Raw genomic sequence first — 5,356 nt, forward strand, 5'->3', positions numbered from 1 at the left:
CTCTAATGGCCTCCTGTGTGGAGTTAAACCAGACATGACGGTCGCGATCATTACACCGCTGACGGAGTCGTGGATACTGCCACCGCCGCCATCTCCACCACCACATTGCCAATGCGTTAGACCCTCCAACTTCTGCCCTGACAGCCTCCCACCATCTGCTCTTAGACATCCATAGAACCTACAGACTCACATAGGAACATATAGGGTAGCACAGTCATAGACACACAGAGGGCCAGAGATTCGCACCACCCGGCTTTAGGTCTTCTCTTCCCTTTGGTCACTGGTCTGGTAGAGACCACTCCAATGCCTGCCTTGACAACCACCCTGCCTGATCACACCGACACCGCTCACCCACCACTTTCCCTTCCCAACCTACAAGTTGCTTGCACTATTTGAGCTGATTGTAATCCCTGGCGAAACGTTAACTCAGATTGTAAATGTTGCGGGGTTTGCTGTACAATTGGCGCGTTTTGTTCCCGTGACCAATTTTGCTAATTGGTCGTGTCGGGTGGTGGTGGGTTTTACGACAGTTACATTTACACGATGTAACCCCCCCCCCCAAAAAGCACCCTTAATTTATGAGCAGCTAGCGGTAAGTACCCAGCATTGCCCGGGCGAAAAAGACACGCACACATCGACTTCAACACAGACATTGACCCACACATAGAAACACATCGACTTACACACACATGGACTCGCACACAGACATCGACTTTAGACACGCAGCCATGGAGTTGCACACACATCGACTCGCACACATACATAGACTCACATGCAAACAGACCTACACACACACAGACTTACAAAGACACATCGACGAAGACACACATGGACCCACGCACACACATCGACGCACACACATGGATTCTCACACATTGCTGTACACACATTGCTGTACACACATCGACTGACACAGACTCGCACACAAGCACACACATCGACTCGCACACGCACATAGAGCCACGCACACATCGACCTACACACACGGAGAGAAATGGACTTAGACTGACTCACATGGAGCCACGTACTAACACACGCACATCGATGTCACACACAGACACATTGACTCGCACACACACTGACTCACACGCACACATGGACGTAGACCCGCATTATTGTTAAAATAAGTAATTTAATTTTCAATTAGTTGTCCACACACCATGCACACACATTGACTACCACACACATCGACTTAGACGCACACACATCGACGGTATGCACTGCTATCACTACAGCAGTGCCTCCCGACTGGTGGTACCTGCTTTCACTACAGCAGTGCACACTGACTGTGGTGGTACCTGCCTTGACGACAGCAGTGCACACTGACTGGTGGTACCTGCTTTCACGACAGCAGTGCATACCGACTGTGGTGGTTGCTGCTATGACTACAGCAGTGCATAGCGACTTTGGTGGGACCTGCTTTGACAACATAAGTGCATACTGAATGTGGTGGTACCTACGATGATTACAGCAGTGCATATTGTGGTGGTATCTGCAATGATTACAGCAGTGCATACCCGACTGGTGGTACCTGGTATGATTACAGCAGTGCATACTGTGGTGGTACATGTGTAGTAAGATGCAGGAGGCTCGGACGACGTAGTTGGAGGCACACTCATTTATTAACACCAACTTATGTACAGAGACGGGGATACACAATACTTGAAGGGGTATCGGCCCCTTCACCCGTCTAACAGGGAGACCCAATGTCTAACCCGGCTAGCCTACGCCCAGGTCCTCCACTACGGAGCTAGGGGAGGCTATCTATCCCAGCCCTGGTCAAGCTGGGATCCTGGCACCCTGAGTCTCCAGACCGGCTCTTATAAGAACGTCAGTCTGGGCTCTCGGGGCCACGCCACCGGCTTTCCCTGATTGGTCCTGACAAGGACAGCGAGCCAGGGGAGTTCCGGGGCCTACTCTAGCTGGTCTTCACTCTTCGCTGGTTAAAGCTGACACTCGACCCCGAGCCCTCCGGCTCACCACCTTTTATTGCAATCGGCCCCCGGGGGGGGCCGTGGGGGATGCAGGTGCGGACGTCAGTGTGAGCACCTTCTCTGTGTACGGCCATAACCACGCCCCTTGTGTTTGTTACCCATCCATGCCCATACACCTTCACAATTACACCTCTACATCACCCCCCCCCCCCCTGTACAGCCCGCAGCCGTCCCCGGCTGCAACAAAATCCCAACACGATGCCTCCCCCCCCCCCCCCCACGAAATTGCGTGTGCCTCGCATAACATCAACAATAACCACAACAATGAAGAGCGGAAAAAAATAAAAAAAAACCCGACTCGACGCACCCCCCCTGAATAAATACCCCATCCCGTAAAACCAACATATATACACGTACCCAGGACGCCCCCCCCCCCCCGCAAGGGCCCCCCAACGGCCGACCTCACAAAAGTCTGCGCGTTTTGGCGCGCGTTCTTGCGGCGGGCCCGTCACAAGGGGCAGCCCCGGCTTGCCCAGTGGCGGGTGTCGACAGTCCGGGTTTGAGAGTGTCTGGCGTCGCCGCTGAGCGACCCCCGACCCCCACGGGAGGGGTTGGCGGTCGTGAGCACGTCACTCCTGGTGCACCTGGAGGTGGAACAGTCGGTGTCAAGTTAGGTGAAAGCAGCGAAGTCGGGGAGTCGGCGGACCCCTCACACGTTTGGCCACGCGTGTGTGTGTGAGGAACATGGGGTGGCGTAATGAACGGTTTTAACCTGGAGGGGTGCACGTACCACCGACGCTTCCCCCACTTGACGCGCACACATTGCGGCCGCAAGACCTGTATGACCTCCACGGGCCCCCGCCACGGCCGTACCAGCTTCGACGAGGTCGCCAGTGGCACCTGGGGACAGTGCAACCATGCCCTGTCCCCCGGTTTCTATTGGAGCACATGTGCCCGCCCCAGCCTAAGCCTCTCATTCGCCCTCTGGCGGAGTTCAGAATTTTGTATGGCCGCTTCCCGCGCCTCCGTTAATTTCCCGATGTTAAATTTGACGTGGTCAGACAATTTAGAGTTTGCATGCAGCGTCGAGAGCTTCAGCTGAGTCGCAACAGGTGGGTTAGCCTCGCGGCCATACATTAAGAAGAAAGGCGAAAATCCGGTGGCCGCATGGGGAGTCATCCTGTAGGCTTGCAAAACACCCGCAATGTGAAGGTCCCAATCGGTTTGGGATTCAAAGACCTGCTGGGACAGCATGGACGTGATAGTCCGATGCAGCCGTTCCACCATCCCGTCAGTTTGCGGGTGATATGGGGAGGTCCGAATTTTCTCCGTACCCAAGAGGTCGCACACCTCGCGGAGGAGGTTCCCCAAAATGTTTTTACCTTGGTCGGTCAGAAGCCGCTCCTGAGCACCTTTGTCGAGGACGTAGCCCTGGACAAAGGCCTCCGCGATGGCTGCTGCCAACTGGTTAGCCAGGGGCCAGGCCATAGGCCATCTCGTGAAGTATTCGACCCCTGTCAATAAGTACCTATTTCCCCTGGATGTAGCGGGAAATGGCCCGAGAATATCTAGTGCGACGAGCTCGTTAATCCGGGAAACTTTTATCGACTGCAGCGGAGGGTTGGACCCCCTTGCTGGTGGTTTCCGTTGCGCGCATTGAGTGCACGACCCCAGGAGATCACCCACGTCCTTTGCCATGCCCGGCCAGGAGAAATCGAGCTGGAGCATGGCAAGGGTCTTGTGAGTCCCCAGGTGAAGGAGCCGCTAATACGCAGGCCACACCACTCTACCCCTCAATGCTGAAGGCACCACCAGCTGTTGGCGGCGGGATCTCCCGTCCCAGTGCATTAAAAGCCCCTGGAACAACCCCCACGAGTCAACGTTCGCCGCCCCCTGACCAACCCCACTGATGCGACGGCGCAAAGCGAGGAGGGAGGTGTCCTCCATTTGGAGGCGTCCCCACTCCGCCACGGACAACCCCAGCAAGGAATCCCTCCCTTCTTGCTCGATAGGACCCGAAGTTGAAGGCGCATCGGCGGCGGCCGCAAGGACCGAATCAGCGATCACATTCGGAGGTCTACAACGCCCCGAACCCAAGAGGCAAGCGCACTCCGAAGTGGGCGGCAACCGCGACAGAGCGTCAGCGTTCGTGTGGCGGACGCCCTTACGATATGTGGTGACAAAATCGTAGTCTTGGAGAATCTCCAACCATCGAGACAACTGTCCCGATGGTTGTTGAATCCGCAAGGCGTACTGCAGCGCCGCATGATCTGTACGGACGGTGAAACGTCGCCCGTACAGATATGGGCGGTACTGCTGAATGAAATAAACGATCGCCAATAGTTCACGACGGGTAACGCAGTACCGTTGTTCCGCCGGAGACAACACCCGACTACCGTAAGCCACCACATGCTCTACGCCACCAATGAGCTGCGAAAGCACGCCCCCAATGCCCGTGTTGCTTGCGTCTGTATCGAGCAAGAAGGGTTGTGAGAAATCCGGATAACTCAACGGCGGAGCCCCCACCAGGGAATCCCGGAGGGAGCGAAAAGCAGCCTCCTCCTCCGGTCCCCAACGAAACCTGACTCCCTTGGACATCAAGGCATGCAAGGGTTTCGCGATTGTAGCGAAGTCAGCCACAAACCGTCGGTAGTACGACACGAACCCAATGAAACTCCTGACCTCCCCCACCGAGGTGGGAGTCGGCCAGGAGCTGACACATTTCGTTTTGGCGGGATCAGTGGCTATCCCCGAGCGTCCAACAATGTGACCCAAATACCGCACCGATTCGCAGAGCAAATGACACTTCTGCGGTTTGAATTTCAAATTGGCAGCCCGCATTTTGAGGAAAACAGCACGCAACCTCTGGAAGTGGTCATTAAATGTTTTGCTAAAGACGATGACATCGTCCAAGTAAATTAAACATGAATCCCATTGCAAGCCCGCCAAGACCAGTTCCATTAACCGTTGAAAAGTTGCCGGCGCAGAATGTAAGCCCATCGGCAAGCGGTTAAATTGGAACAGGCCGTGCGGCGTACGGAAAGCAGTCTTAGGTTTAGATTCGTCATCCAGAGGAAGCTGCCAGAATCCAGAAAGTAAATCCAAGGTGGAAAAGAATCGCGCCCCCGCTAAGGCATCAAGCGACTCATCCATTCGAGGAAGCGGGTACGCGTCGGCTAGTGAAATTTTGTTCAACCGCCGAAAGTCGACACAAAACCGCAGTGAGCCGTTTTTTCACCAAAACGATCGGTGCGCCCCAAGGGCTGTTGGAAGGGGATATGATATCAGCGGCTAGCATGTCGTCAACGGCCGATTTGACATGATCCTTTTCGGCGGGACTCAACTGAAAAGGATTTTGGCGGATTGGCGCGCTGTCACCCGTGTCAATGTGGTGTCGCAGCAATTTAGTACAACCAATTTGT

The sequence above is a fragment of the Lampetra fluviatilis genome, chromosome 27 (assembly GCF_964198595.1).
Source record: "Lampetra fluviatilis chromosome 27, kcLamFluv1.1, whole genome shotgun sequence".
NCBI classification, from domain to species: domain Eukaryota; kingdom Metazoa; phylum Chordata; class Hyperoartia; order Petromyzontiformes; family Petromyzontidae; genus Lampetra; species Lampetra fluviatilis.